The sequence below is a fragment of the Wyeomyia smithii genome, chromosome 3, assembly GCF_029784165.1.
Source record: "Wyeomyia smithii strain HCP4-BCI-WySm-NY-G18 chromosome 3, ASM2978416v1, whole genome shotgun sequence".
NCBI lineage: Eukaryota > Metazoa > Arthropoda > Insecta > Diptera > Culicidae > Wyeomyia > Wyeomyia smithii.
In genome coordinates, this window is record NC_073696.1 from 56692043 (window position 1) to 56708691 (window position 16649).

The 16649-nt window shown below is 36.1% G+C and overlaps 1 protein-coding gene across 4 annotated transcripts in view; it reads left to right on the forward strand.

The window, feature by feature from the left end:
• LOC129732834 (probable nuclear hormone receptor HR38) overlaps positions 1-16649 on the forward strand; it is a 315336-nt gene that overhangs the window by 205721 nt on the left and 92966 nt on the right. The window lies entirely within an intron of this gene.

Below are 16649 nucleotides of genomic sequence, written 5' to 3' on the forward strand. Positions count from 1 at the left end.
TACTAACCTTTATGGTTATGAATTGTCAAAGAAGATTGATAGGTGCAGTTGCCGGGAGGGTGGGAACCAGCGCAGCAATGATTTGACGGTTGATCTGTTTTCCACGGGAGTAGATTTATGGATTTTTTGAAACTATGTTACAATTTATTAGGATACCTCGTCAAGTTATTTGCTTTTTCTAGTGTACTATTGCATAATCAAGGTGTGCTTACACCAATAAGTGGCTCAAGGATAAACTCACAACTGAGTGAGCAAAACAAATTCAACGCATTCTTAAACCAGCCGCGTCATGTTGCCACAAATTTTCAATCAAAGTTTCACTAATTGAAAACGAAAGATTTCAATGCTTGTTGTGGGCTATTTTTTCCTTCGCTAGAAACAACATTTTGTGTCAAGTCGAGCATTTTATATTCATAAGCCTCACTAAATATTGTCTTCAAGTGATGTGATAAGCATCAACCCAAATCCAACAAAAATGATTACTATGTCCTACAGCTGAACTCTAAATCACTGACCGAAGTCTTGCCTGATCTTGCTAATAACACATACTCGATCCGATGTTCCCAAATTACATCATATGAAGATTAGACAATGGATGCATTCTCGAGAATAGGTCTCACTAATGAGCTAAGAGCTTGCATCTAACTCCCAACAAAGCTGCCAGATCGTTGAAAAATAACGTGAGCAGGAGTGGGCCCAGATTGCTCCCTTGTGGTACTCCGAAATAACTGATGAACGTTGAAATATGAGTTTAGTCATGTTATTAGCTGCTTGGACGCTCCAAGTCGTGGGCTTGCATAACAGAATTTTATAGTCGATCTTATCGAATACAGCTTTCAGATCCGGGTGTATTACGTCCACTAGTTTTTGGAGCAATTCAAGATGGCTTCACTCAGGATGATCTCGAATAGCTTGGACATTACCGAGAGGCTGGTAATACCACGATAGTGTCTTATGTCTCGATTGTCCCCAGCCTTGAAGACGGGGAACATATATGACTCCTTTCATAATGCTGGGAATTTACCTTGCTTTAAAGTTGCATTAAAATACCTGATATAGGATCGGCTAAGGCAACTGAGCTCCGACAGAACACCACTGCCGGAATCCCATCTGGCCCAGAGCTTTTCGCTGCTAAAAGCACCATAGCTGAACAGGTCCAAGAAATCAGCAGAAGCAGCAGATTCTGCATCATCACCACTAATTGTCCTCGTCCAAAAAGTGACCCGAGGTGTTTCGCAAACATTTCACACAATTCATCAAGAAAAACGTTGAAAGGATGCTCGATTTACTGTTAACAAAACCCCATAAACTACGAGGGTGACGCTGCAAATTATTTTAAAATCGGAGTATGTGAGATTTATATAGAATACTATTTAGCCTAAAAAAGGCAGCACTAGCGCGCTTGAAATCACGCTGTATGTGTGTGTGTGTGTGTGTGGGTGTGTGTGTATGTGTATGTGAGTGTATGTGCAGATTTTTATTCTCACTCTCTTTTCTCAGAGATGGCTGGACCTATTTTGATGTAATCGGATTTATGGTTTAGAGGTGATGTATCAAAATTTTAAAATCATGAAACATTATTATCTCAAAAACTACACTACCGATTTGAACAAAATTGATTTCAAATGAACGGGCTACCTTAAAAACTCTTAACTTTTGAATCTTATAAAGATTGATCTTGTGGTTCAAAAGTTATGAAAAGAAACGTGTTCTGAAGACTGTTTAATCTCACTCATGTTTCTCAGAGATGGCTGGACCGATTTTAATAGAATCAGTGTCAAATGGAAGGTCTAGTTGCCCCATGAGACCCTATTGATTTGTTTTGCAATCGGACTATTACTTTGCCTGTTATGTTTAAAAATATGAAATCCAGCTATGAAAAGGAACATATTCCGAAGACTACTTGGACACACTCACTTTTCTCAGAGATGGCTGACTTGATTTCAACAAAATTAGTGTCAATTGATAAGTCTAGCTGCCTCATAACACCCTATTGATTTTACTGTAATCGGACTGCAACTTAAGAGTTAACTGATGAATTATGATTGAACACGTGGTTTCAAAGTTTGGCTGCCCTATACGTTCCCATTTCATTTGATTGTAATCGAACTTAAACAACCGTTATGTATTAAATTGTTTATAAAACAAAGAAAGTCTATTATCTCAAAGATTACACGACTTATTTGAACATTGCTAGTGCCATACGAACGAGTCATCTCTCAAACTTACAAATAACAAAACATAACAATTTGGTATGTGGCTCAAAAGTTATGGAAAGAAAAGAAATTCAAAGACTATGCTATCCATCATCTCGATTACGGAAATATCCATATTGAGTATTATTCGGTCATTTTCGACTGTTTCCTTGAAGTTGCCATTTAGCCATTCAAAATGGTGCCTGAGGTCAATTGTTAGCTCATTGCATCATTCTGGTTCCAGAGATACTCATATTGGATGGTATTCGGTTATTTTTAGCTGTTTTTTTTAAACCGGAAGTCGCCATCTTGGATTTCAAAATGGTATTTAGGATAATTTCTGGCCTCTGAGTATCATTCTGGTTGAATGTTTTTAGAGGTAACAAATATGTCCATTATGGTTCGACGCCCGCCCCTCCGGAAGTCGCCATCTTAGAATTCAAAATGGTATCTGTGGTCGATTTTAGCTCCTGTGTATCATTCTAAATCCGGAAATTGTTATATTGGGTGGAAATCGGCCATTTTTGGCTGTTTTCCAGAAACCGGAAGTTGCCATCTTACAATCCAAAATGTTGCCTGAGGTCGATTATGGAACATATTTGTTACCTCTAAAAACATTTACGTGCCAAATTTGGTCCCATTTTGTTGGTTAGTTCTCAAAATGTGCAGAAATTTGTGTTTCATTTTTATGGAACCCCTCCTTTCCAGAAAAGGGATGGGCGTTCAACTATTATTGGCATATATTTGTTATTTCTCAAAACATCCACATGCCAAATTCGGTTTAATTTGCTTGGTTTGTTCTTGAGTTGTGCAGATATTAATGTTTCATTTGTATGGGATCCCTCCTTTCCAGAAGAGGGCGGGGTCTCAAACTATCATAGGAACCTTTATCGGCACCAAAAACCCCCACGTACAAATTTCACTCCGATCGGTTCGGTAGTTTTCGAGCTTATACGAATCAGACAGACAGACAGACAGACCGGACTGCATTTTTATATTTATAGCTTGCAACATCAATATTTTAGAACCTAAAGAGTGAATATATATTTATTGGATTGGCGTTCATGTAAATCTATTAGCTGCATATTTGCTTTGATGTGGCAAAATTCCAGCCAATATGGATAAATCCAAAACCGTGGCCGAGAATTATTGCCAAACTTTCTGAAATTCGAAAATGCGACTTCTGGTTTCTCGAAAAAATTGTAAAATGTTTATTTTCAATCTAATAGAGCTGATTCCCACGTTGTGAGTTCTAAGAAAAATAATGTTGTATTTGAAATTACAATCGCGATTATTCTGTGCGTAAATCTTGACGTAATATTTGTTAAGTGAACTGTGCTAGAGAGGAAGTGGAGTGAAAAAAAATATTCTAAATTTTGGACAATTCAATCCCGGCCAACAGCGGGAACGTTCATCTAGCATTGAATAAGTCGCATAGATTTTCGGTATAATTTTTCAAAAAATAAGTTTTGCAGCAATAAATTTATTTAACATCTAGAAACTTCTTAAAGATTTGTACAATTGGTAATTAAAAAGAAACATTTCGAAGATATATTTTCTGCATCCCGATCTTTTATTTGACACGGCACAAATACAATTTCACGTTTAACGGTGCCAGTCTATCTGGTGTCTTACTTTCTAAAGTATCTTAATAACTGAAATTAAATTTTTTATCCTCGCTGCCGACTACGCGCTGAGTTGAATCTAAATTAAAACTTGTATGAATTTTTTATTCATGGCTTTGTGGTTTTTCTTGATCCCATTCGAATGGCTATGAATATGCAGCATGTAGGTATGTTGAGCTGAGACAGGGGCTTTATTTACATTATGTTTGGATTTTCGATATATTTTGAGATTGGTTTAATCGAATAATTATGTTTAACCAAATTCCTTTTTTTTAAACAAGCCTTGAAAGATACATAAACTGTCTCATTTACTTCTTGTGATTGTCTATTGAGTAGGAGTTACGTAATAAGACAAGAGGTGATACAAATTCGCTTACCACTTGTTCAGAACTGAATCTGAACTGAATAAATTATTCTACTCCAAAATGTTACTCGTGGCCACTGTGAGAGTTCGTTCGTGGGCGCAGTTATCGAACACTGAACACCTCTAAATTAGGCTTTAGATTATAGGGTAGAAAAAAACAGATGACGGCAATCCGTTTTGTCAATACTACCTTAACGGTGTTAAATGGAACCAAATTCTCTTTATTAACAAAATTTGTAAAGAAACACAGGAAAGCCGCATTCACTTGTCGTCACTGACTATTCAGTAAAGGTTACATGGAAAGAAGCAAGCAAGGTGATGGACCTTTTTAAGTACCACTAAATTAGGATTAAGATTATACGGTAGAAAAAAGACGAAAAATCATCACAGCACGCAAACATATCATGTTTAATGCAACCAAATGCATTTGTTTGGGAACCAAAACCGGTGAGGCGTCTTTTAGTTATCTGTATCTGAATATGATAATAAATGAAAATTTTATTGTAAGAGGAAAGGTGGTACAACTTTACTTACCATTTGATTAGGACTACGATTAAATGCCAAAAAACTAAAACCAACAATAAATTCGAGGATCGGCCGAGAATCAGTAAATAGGCCGTGTAGACAAGATATCGACAGCGAGTAATAATGGTATTGACCAATTTTTTGATTGGTGTTTGGAGTGAAAAAGTGAAATGGAAATGGAAATGAAGAAGCATAGCGCAAGGAAGGGAGCTTCATGTTTTTCCAGAGAATTATTACCATGAACATCGGCATTTTTAACAGTTAGTTTTCAGTCTTCTTAGTAAAAAGTTATCTCAGGATTCTTAGTTGGAAAGTTATATGAAGAAAACAAAAAAAAATCAGGATAAAATTGAAACGCTGAAATCGCTTTTCGCTGAAAATGCTTCTGAAGGCCAAGAAAAAGCAAAATAGAAAATTAGGATCAAAATTTCGAAACACGAAATATTTTTAAGTTTAACGGATACAACTTAGTTTTTTCCATGAAGGAAAAACAAGGAGGCTTCCTTTGCTTCGCGTAACTGAATATTAAGTAAAGTTAATATGGCAAGAAGAAAAATGATACAATCTTGCTTACCACTAAATAAGGATTAAAATTATGTGGCAAATAAATTAATGACGAGCTCCTTTTATTTTGTTAATATTACCGATTTATCACAGCAAAAAAAATTAGAAACCAGGCTTGAAGGAAAAACAAAAAGGCCTCTTTTACTTATCACAATCGGACTTCAAATTTTAAGTTCCTTGGTCAAAGGAGAGGGGATTAAAATTAACTGACAATTCAATTAAAACCCATAATAAAATCGAGACTTGATTGAAAAGCAGTCAGTAAGCTATTTAGACAAGATAGCAGCCAAAAGTCAGCACTCGAAAGCAATTCAATCGTTGAGGTGCAGAATTAAAGGCACTTTCGGCAACTCATACTCACAATTATCTTAAGGAGCTTAATTGAATTTCGAAATCCAGAAAAAAACCAAAATAAAAAATGACCTAAAATTTAGTTCAGAATCACTGAAAATGCTCATAAAGGTAAGGAAAGGTTGAAAAGGAGAACAATTTCAATACTGAAATCCGAATTTTCGAGTTTTTAAACGAGCCTTGAAGGGATCTTCTACTTTTCGTGACTGACTATTAAGTAAAGGTTACATGGCAAGGAGAAAGGTGATACAAGTTTCCTATCACTAAATTACGCGTTACATTGTATGGTCAAAAAATAAACGGCAAAAGCCTTTTTTGTCGATAACACTTCAACGGAGTTCAATGAAGCCAAATCCTTTTTCGGAACAAGTTTTGAAAGGGACGCAGGATGGTCTTTTTTTACTTTCCGTAACTGATTTTTAAGTAGAGGTTACCAGGCAAGAAGAGAAGTGATACAATTTTGTGTACCACTAAATTAGGATTAAAACATAAACAGATTTTTTTTTGTCGCAGCGCTTGTTCGTCACAGCACAAAAAAAAAACAAATACATTTATTTGGAAAACAGGATTGCGGCAAAAACAGAAGGGCATTTTCCACTTATCACAACCCGACTATAAATTGGGATTTTCGCGGCAAAAGTAGAGGTGATACAATTTTAACATTTATTTAGGATTGAGATTAAATGGAAATCAAATTAAAACCAACAATAAATTCGAGATTTAATGGAGATGTAGTCCGCAAATCGTTTATACGAGATAACAACGGTAAATTAACGCTCAAGGGCATTTTAATCCTTGAAGTGTAAGCAACTTTTGGCAATGTATACTTATAAATTATTTTAGGAAGTTTATTTGACTTCTGAAGGCCAGACTCTAAATTAAGCCGAAAATTTCTCTAAAGGGCAAGAAAGACTAACACAAAAAGTGATCCCAAATAGAGATCAATGGAGCCAAATTCATTTTTTGAACAAGCCTGGAAGAGAACATAGGGCGTTCTCTTCCAATTTTCTTGACTATTAAGTAAAGGTTACATGGCAAGAAGAGAAGTGATATAATTTACCTTACCGCTGAATTAGGATTAAAATCGTATGGCAGAGTAAAATAAACAATTTTTTTTGACAATACAACACAGCACGAAAAATTTGTATGTTCATTGTAGCCACACACATGTACTCCAAAACCAGGCCTAAAGAAGGCAAAACTTGAAAAAAAAGGCATCCTTTACTTATCGCAACCTAACTATAAATTTGGATTTTCGTGGTAAATGTAGAGTTGATACAATTTTACTTTCCACTTTATTAGAATTAAGATTAAACGGCAATTGAATTGAAGCCAACAGTAAATTCGAGGTTTAGCCGAAAGCAGTCAGCAAGCCGTTTAGACTAGATAACAGCAGCAATTCGGCACTCAAACGCATTTCAATTCTTGAAGTGTGGAATTGAAACTTCTGAAAACCAGAATAAAAAATAACCCAAAAACAAGCTCAGAAGCACCGGAAAACTTCCAAAAGCTAGAAATGATCTCAAATTGAGATCAGAACCTCTGAACACGAAATTTCATGTTTACCGCTGCCATTATTTCTAACCAGGCTTGGAGGAAAAACAGGATTTTTAGACTTATCTCAACTGACTGTAAATTAGAAACTTTATAGCAAGAGGAGAGGTGATACAGATTCACTTTACATTTAATTGGGATTAAGATTAAATGGCAAAAAGTTTCTTACAAGGTTTTGTTGGGCGTGACATTTTTTTTTTGAATGGTCAGTATTCGAACTCTTCAAACTTTGAATTGAGAATTTAAGCAAAGGATCGAAATCTGAGTGGTACACAGAAGCTTCGTCTGTCATCTCAAAAGTCCATCTTGAATTCATTTTGGTAGCCCTCAGAATGAATTCATCCACATCAAAACTTGTTGGGATTTGCCTAACTCAAGTTGACGAATCACTAAACCAACAAAACCATTATTCATTCTTAGCATCAAACCGTTTCGAAACATAAACATCACAAACAGCAAACCGTACATCATTACATCTGCAAGTTGTCAATCCACGGCAGCCTCTCGCCGGGTGTCTCCGTTCTAAAGCAGCAAACTTTCGTTCGCCCCTGCACACGGGTCACACCTTTTCTGCCAGCTTAAGCTTTCAACCAACCGTGCGATCACTGCTGCAGGCTCTGCACATGCATGCACCGCACCGCGGGAAAAGATCTTCCGATTGATCAATCTTGAAATTGAAAACACCACTGCACAAACCAGGTCCGCTTCCTGCTGCACGTTGCGCCCATTGCCAAGATCCAAGACCAGCGAACGGAACGACAAAACCGAGCTATCGAATGATAGTCCTATGCAACATGGGTGTACGATTGCAACCGACACAATTCGGTTCTCGTTCTCGGTTGCGGTAAAATGGATTAATCCACTAACCTACCGTCGTCGTCGTCGTCGTCGTCGTCGCCGGCGGTGTCACGCAAACGCAACTTGCCGAGAGGAGATTCTAAAATTACACTCGAAATATGGCAAACAGAATGCAAGACGGAAACGACGACCGGTATTGGGCTGATATTTTTATTGCCCTCTTGTATCTCAATCTCGATTAATCGCTGAGTTGCGCCCTGTGTACACGTACGCACACTAACAATTGCTTCGCGACTTCTGTCGCAAACGAGAGGGGGTGTGGGAACAACCTTCGTTCCCAGTCGACGAAGATCATCACGGGCAATGGTGCGGTAACGTTATTGTTTATTTATTCTTATGGAAATGGGCCTTCCATTCGGTTGCATGCATGCATGCCACACGGAGGTAGAGGTTAAGTTATTGAAAACTATTAGTTATTGATTCCGTATTATGCATTGGAGCCACACGCTTACGGTTGCCTTGTTACAGGGTGTCCGGATATTACCCGTACAACTAAATAGTGTTAAAATTAGTCTTTATTGACGACTTAAAAACCAACATACATAGTCTATTATATCATTATGTTCACAAGAAACAAGCGTTATTTGTTCATTTCAAAATGGCCACCCCGTGCTGAGATACACGCCTTCAAACGTTTCGGGAAGTTATCCACGATGGCCGCAAGTTCTTCTGCAGTTATTTCCTCCCAAGCCTTTAGAAGAGATGATTTCAGATGTTCTATTGATTTATGGGGTGTTCTGCAGGCTCTTGCTCCAAGATGGACCAAACCGAATAGTCCATCGGGTTCAAATCCGATGAGATGGAGGGCCATTCTTCTTTCCTAAAACTGCTCGAAAAAAGGCTTTCACAAAGACTAATAGTCTTTTTTGCCCCATGAGCCCAGTCTCGGTGCCCAGTCTCGCTAAAAATCCAGTCTTTCTTGCCGAAATGCTGTGCTGCCCAGGGAGCTACTGAGTTAGTCAGTAGCTTCTGATACACTGTTTGGTTCACTTTTACCCTTTGTCGATAAAGATCAAAGGGGTTTTCCCGGCGTGAGTTATTCCAGCCCAAACCATGACAGAAGCGGGATGATGACTCCTTGAAATACTTCCTCGATTTTTGGAAGTAGCAGGAAGCAACTGCTGATCATTCTGATGATTGTGATGCTGCTCGATAGTAAAATTTTTTTCATCGGTAAACAGCACTGATCGATGACGGCCCTCTGCCAATTGGTTCAGAAGAACCTTAGCTTTTCTGAACCGGTTTGCTTTCATGGTGTCATTTAAATAGTGGTTTTTGCACAGTTTATATGACTGAAGCTTCAAATCATCATGGACGATGGCAGCAACGGATGTTTTCGAAATTTTTAATGATTTCGCCAACTTTCGGATGAATATTGTACATTTTCGCTTGATTCGTCGCCGGATTATCTCGCGCATTTGTGAAGTCCGAACGGAGCTTTTTTTTTCCTCTCCCGGTGCGGTCATCTAGCGTTCTAAGCTCATGGAATCGTTTTATTGAATCACTCACAGTAGATTTCGCCATATTCAGGGTCTTCGCAATCACTGACTCATTTTTTCCTTGGCGAAACAGTTCAACAACAGCTCCGCGCAACGCATTCGGCTTCATTTTGCAGGAATTTGAAATCACAACTGTATAAAACTTACTGCGTATACTTAGAGACAATAGATCAAGATATTATACCATACAGGTATGGTTAGTTTAATCCGTTTGGTTGTGTAGAGGCATGCTGTAAAAGTATGTACGGATAATTAGCGGACACCCTGTACATGATTGATTGAAACAGCGCCTGGTTAGACGCCACATTTCAAGCAATTCTCACCAAAATGTGTCAAATTTACTCTACAAAAAAGTTGCATATTCGAAGAGTCCATTTTAAATACCGCCAAAATAGCACACATGCAGCACGTCTGGCATCCCGATCCATTCCCAGCGATAAGCAAACGGTTCTCATGGCGCGGTTTTCGCGAATTGTGCCAAAGTTGAAAGTTTGCCTTTTTTTTTTCGTAAGACTCAAATCGATATTGTTCCACCTCCGTTCGGACCGAAACGAAAAAAAACTAGCTAGAAACAAAGCCCCATGTGCTGCAGAGCAAAAGCTAATGCGATTCATTTGAATTTCAATTGAATCGAGCTTTCGAAAGCCAGAAGGTTCCACCACTCGATGAGAGAATTTTCCGGAACAGTGCAGGGCGCAAGCAAATCAGGCCCCGGTTTGAATAAATTTGAAAGTAAAATACTGCCAACAGCAGACCTCCCATTGCAGTGCCGCGCGTATCGACCGACTCCCAACAGGAGAGCGCTTCAATTTCAATGCAATATTGTTTCAGCCACATCGATGAGGGGGAACGCCGAAGCTCTGTTATCAAGATGCAGCAATGTGGTGAATTATTGCCAATATGGCAAATAGGATTGAGCCCGATTCAATGCATTCTCACGGGCATAATCTGATTCAACCGACTACTAAACTACGATCGTTACCCGAGCAGTTGTATCTGCCAAAACACAATCCAAGTTTCGTTTCTTAATTGATCGAATTCGTCACATACTCCCAGCAGGTATTTATTACGTTTGAAACCAGTTCACTGACTAGGTCTTTGTAACCGACACCCATCTAATTAATGCTGACTGGTCCACCTTTCAAAACAGAATAACGCCCAATAAAAATCACATTAGATTTCATTGTCGTCGACACGAGCTAGCAACAAAAGGATTGAATTTCTTCTGTATAACTTCTTTGTCCCGATCCGACTTAATTCCATTATAACAGGTGGAATGAAACCTTAGGTTCGTCGTCGCTCCACACTCGCACGAAGTCTTTTGTTACCACCATCGCTACATTGATTCGTCGCTACTTGCTGACCTGATGGATGGCGCGGCGGTGCCTGTAGCACGGAAGGTCGATGAGACAAAATGTGGCAATCTCGTGTATGTTACGCTGGATGTTTCCGGTCCAATAGCCTGAGGCATTGAGCGTTCTTTCGATCACAGTACAAATACCCGTTTGAATATTATTGATTCTAAAGCTTCTTGAATATTTCGAAGATAGTGATGAAAAATTAATTAATCTTAGATTGCAATTCCACAGTTACGCACAGTCTGAGGAACCAATCAAATCCAACGAATTACAGAAAAGTTAAGTGATGATTGATTTTCAGCTTTGTCCGCTGTGAGTTCAATGCTATTTATTTTGTCAGTGCACTGTCGTTGGGTAGTCCCCTTCCGTATGGCTGCCACTCAAGGATTTCTTGGCGCTATTTGCCCGTTTTCGCTAATCGTTAAGCGAATGTTTGCTAAATATGATTAATGACTGTCCGGCGAGGACTCTCGAAGGGGTTTTACTGCCCGAATAATAGCTTATTTATGGTTCACCTTTCAGCAACTGCACGAAAGAAGCAAATACTTGTTTGATACTTGTTTGTGTTAGCTGCGAAACTGGCCGCCTGGTGTCCATTGGATTGGATATTATTTATCGATCACACTTGAAACCATCTCTAGTCAATCAAACATGAATATTGAATTAAAAACTATACTTTTCAACAAGTTTTTTGTTTCCAATCAAATCAATTTATTCTGCAGTAAAATTTTGGTTGCCTACGAATCATTAAAAATAAACCAGTAATACTCAATTCAAGTCATTCCCTATTCTAGTCACCGTCAACAATATCAGCTTCCAATAGTGCGAACTAATCAGCCCAGGCGCGTTGAAAAATGAACCACTTATCCGACTACATAGATTTAATTAAGATAACAATTTTAATGATAGCGCATGTTTTTGGCTTCGCTTTCACCTCTATGCGTGTTGTGTTGGTTTTCTCACAAAAGGACCAGCGATGTCATGGATATTATCGAATTAAGAAAACATCCTACAAAAACGAAAAAACAAAAACAATGAAAAATTTACGCGGTCAGTTTCGGTAAAGTGGGAAAAATGGTCAGGTAACGTAAGAGAAATATCAGCGACCTAAACATAAATTGGAAAATTTATAATTTCACGTAACATAACCGGGCGTCGGAGCGAAAGAGAGAACCGGGCGTCAGAGCGAAAGAGAGAACCGGACGCGCGTAAGGAAGAAATTAAAGCGACAAGCACAACATATTATGCTAAGACCCCTCGGGGCACGGATCGGCGTATCATGTTTAAAGCAAATTATATAATTAACAATTAATCATATCAGCATTTTCTCCCTGTGGCTGGCTGCTTGGGCCGCTAGCCCAGGTTGGCTTCAGGCAGGGTTTCAAGGTGGTTCGAGTAAAGTTTATTTTTTATTTTGTTTGTTTTGTCGGAGAAAACCAGCCATCAAAGGAGCATTCAGAGATCCAAAGATTCGAAAAACCAAAGATCCAAACGATGGAAGAAGATGGAGAATTCAAAGCGAAATCTGAAATATATCACATAAAAACTTTCGAAATATTGCACAAGAAATAAAAAATTGTTAATTGAAAATTTCAACTTATAACGAATAAACAATTAACCGAAAGTTTTATAAATAAATCAACATAAATAACTTAAGTCATATAAGTCAAGAAAAAATTACCGCAAAAAATCCAAATTTTACAAGGTTTAGATGAAAAATGTATAAAATGCTAACCAAAAGCAGATCAACAAAACTAAAACTAAAAGAAAAAGAAAACGAAGGAAATAATAATAAATTTAAAATATGCTAATATTACAACTGCCAACAGAAGGTATAAAAGAAAAAAATTGTAACGATTCAAAGAGGAAAAAATGAAAAGATGATAGTATGGAAGGATGAAAATGAATAAATAGAAGAAGGAAAATGAAACACCCAAAAACAAAAGGATAAAAAAATAAAAAGCTGAAAAAATTGAACTATGAAAAGGAGAACATCTAACAGAAGGTATAAAAGATTTACATTTAAAGTAATTAAAATGTTAGAATAGAATTAGGATGAGATGAAAATAAAAAAAATTAAAAATGAAAACTTGAAAAAGCGAGTGTGTGAAAAGATGAAAATAAAATAATGTGAAAAAATGCAAATATGAAAAAAGGAAAAATGAAAAGATGAAAAGATGAAAGGATTGAAAGATGAAAAGTTTAAAAGACAAAAAGATCAAAATATGAGAAGCTGAACAGGCGAAAAGATGAATAGACGAAAAAATGAAAAGATGAGAGGATAGAAGAAAGAAAAGATTGAAATATGAAAAAATGAAAAAATATGAAGAGAAGGAGAAACCAAGTAATGCTGAGATAAAAAGATAATGAAATGAAAAGATAAAAAGACAGAAAGAGTAAAGTATTGAAAGATGAAGAGATTACAAAAATTAAAAGAAGAGAGATGAGACGAAAAGATGAAAAGACAAAAAGACAAAAAAAAGTTCAAAAGTTCAAAAATTAAAAAATCAAAGGTAATGATGAGAAGACGAAAAGATTTAAAGATTATAAGATGGAAAGGTAAAAAGTCGAGAAATAAAAAAGATGTTATGATGAAAATATGGAAAGATGGAAAAACCGAGAAGCAGAACAAAAAATGAACACGAGTGAAATGATGAAAAAATTAAAAAACGAAAAAACGAACAAATTAAAGATGAAAAAATGGAAAAATTTAAAGACGAAAAATTGAGGAGATGAAGAAATGAAAAGAGCTGGAAAATAACTGAAAACAAGAAGAAATGAAACAACGAAAAGCTGAAAAGATGAAATAATGCAAAACTGAAGAGATGAGATGAAAGAGATGAAAGATGAAAGATGAAAGATGAAAGATGAAAGATGAAAGATGAAAGATGAAAGATGAAAGATGAAAGATGAAAGATGAAGGATGAAAGATGAAAGATGAAAGATGAAAGATGAAGGATGAAAGATGAAAGATGAAAGATGAAAGATGAAAGATGAAAGATGAAAGATGAAAGATGAAAGATGAAAGATGAAAGATGATAGATGAAAGATGAAAGATGAAAGATGAAAGATGAAAGATTAAAGATGAAAGATGAAAGATGAAAGATGAAAGATGAAAGATGAAAGGTGAAAGATGAAAGATGAAAGATGAAAGATGAAAGATGAAAGATGAAAGATGAAAGATGAAAGATGAAAGGAGAAAGATGAAAAATGGAAGATGAAAGATGAAAGATAGCAAATGAAAGCATGAAAAGATGAAAAGATGAACATATGAAGAGATAAAGAGATGGAAAGATGGAAAAGTGGAAAAATGGACAGACGAAGATTTAAAGAGATAAAAAGATGAAGCAGGAAAAATGAAAAGAAGAAAAGAAGAAAAGAAATAAAAATTGAGAGAATAAAAGATGAATAATTAAATAGATGAAAAGATGAAAATATGAAAAAATGAGGAAAAGAGTAGATGAAAAACGTGAAGTCAAACAGATGAAAAGATAAAAAGACGATAGAACTTAAAAATAAAAAAAGGAGAGGAAAAATCGAAGAGATGGTAAGATAAAAGGAGAAAAGAGTTGAAAGATAGGAAGATGAGAGCTTCGAGAGATGAAAAAATAAAAAGATGAAAACACAGATAAATAAGAAGATGAAAGGATGAAAAATATATAAAAAGATCAAAATAAAAAATGATGAAACAACAAAAAGCTAAAAAGTTGAAACAATGAAAAAGGAAAGGTGGAAAAATGAAAAGACGAAAAAATGAAGAGAAGAAAAGATGAAGATGGGAAGATCAAGAGATGAAAACATAAAAAGACAAACAGATGATGAAAATAAGGTAAGACGATAAAAGGAAGGTTTCAAATTTAAAAATATGAAACAATTTAGAGATGAAAAAATGCAAAGATATGAAAATGAAAAGATTAAAAACAAGCAAAGCTGAATAGATGAAAATATGAAAATATGAAATTATGAAATAATATTAAAAGTTTAAGAGATTCAACGATAAAAAGATGAAATGATGAAAAGATGGAAAGATAGAAAAATGAAAAAATGAAAACATGAAAAGATGGAAGATGAAAGATGAAAAAATGTAAAATGAAAAGATAAAGAGATTAAGATATAAGCGATGATAAGTTGAAAAAGTGAAAAAATGAACAGACGATAATTCATAAAGATGAAGAAGGAAAAGATGAAATGAAGCAAAAATTAAAAGATTAAATGATAAAAAGTTGAAAAAATAAATAGATGAAAAGATAAAAAAAAATTTCATTGATGGAAAAATTAAAATTTGAAAAACTTTTTGAAAAAAATTCAAAGATTAAAAGATAAACAGGTGAAAAGATAAACAGATGAAAAGTAGTAGTAACGAAGGAATGAAAATATAAAAAAAAATAAAAAGATAAATAGATTAAGAGATGGAAACATTAAAAGATAAATAAATGAAAAAATGAAAATATGATAAAATGAAATATAACGAGATGAAAAAATCAAAAGATTAAATGATCAAAAAATGAAAAGATAAAAAAATGAAAATATGAAAAGATGAAAGGTGAAAAGACTAAAAGATGAAAAATGAAAATATTGAGATATGCAAAGATGGTAAAAATAAAACATGCAAATTAAAAGATGAAATGAAAATGATAAAATGACAATATGAAAAGATGAGAAAAGAGGCGAAAACATGGAATGATAAAGAGATGAAAAGATTTAAAAAAGATTAAAAAATTACAAGATGAATAGATGAATTGGATAACTTAAAAGAAAAAAAACGAGAAGAATATAATATTAAAATATGAAATTATGAAATGATTTAAAATTGAAAATATTTAAATATAAATTGAATGAATAAATGACGAACTGGACTAGTAGAGAATTAGCATAACAAAACAGATTTTAACGTCAAATAGTGAATATAAACCCAGTTCTCGAAGAGTGAATTTATTCAAGCTACGCTTTGCCGAAATAATAAAGTGATCAATAACAACTGCGCAATACAAACCGCGAATCTTGTCGGAATATTTCACCCCTGGTCCTGGATGAAAATGGCAATAAATTTAGCAAAATTTCGACGCTACACGTATATGGCGTCCACACACAGAGGCCATCCTGTTCGGAGAAGAAAAACACGCCTCTGTTGCTCCTCTTCTATCTGAATTCATTCCCTCCGCTACGATCACATTTCTGCATCGCTTGTAATACATCCGAAATCTCGCTTACGTTTAGTATATATGCATTGCAAAACGACCTCGTCGTCGTCGTGATTCGGATTATCATCGCCAGGTCCCAGCTTAGTCGGTCATGCGACTCAGATGACCGGCTGCCGCAGCGGGAAGGACCCATTCGCCAGCAGCGGAATGACCCGTGCCTGCACGCAGCCAGCACTGCGATGATGGCTTGGCACTGTTGGTTCGTAATGAAAATTTATCTCACGGTGATTAATAACTACACCACCGTTGCATGCCGTCTTCGGGCCGATAAACAGTCAACATTACGCATATGCGTAATTAATTTTCTCTTCCAAAGCGACAGCACCAGTTTTGGTGGAGCGAAATCAAGCAATATCGCCGAAAATCCCTGGGACACGCATCAAGCGCAACTCCAGCAGCCGCTGTCACGCCAAGACGCGGTGATTGATCATAAGTTCACGCTTTTGGTTTGTTAAAAAAAGCAAGTTAGGGCGTCTCAGGAGGAGCAACAACTGAATCAAGTAGCTTTAGACACCCAAGTCAGGTTTAATATCAAATGAGAAATGTCTTCTGTTT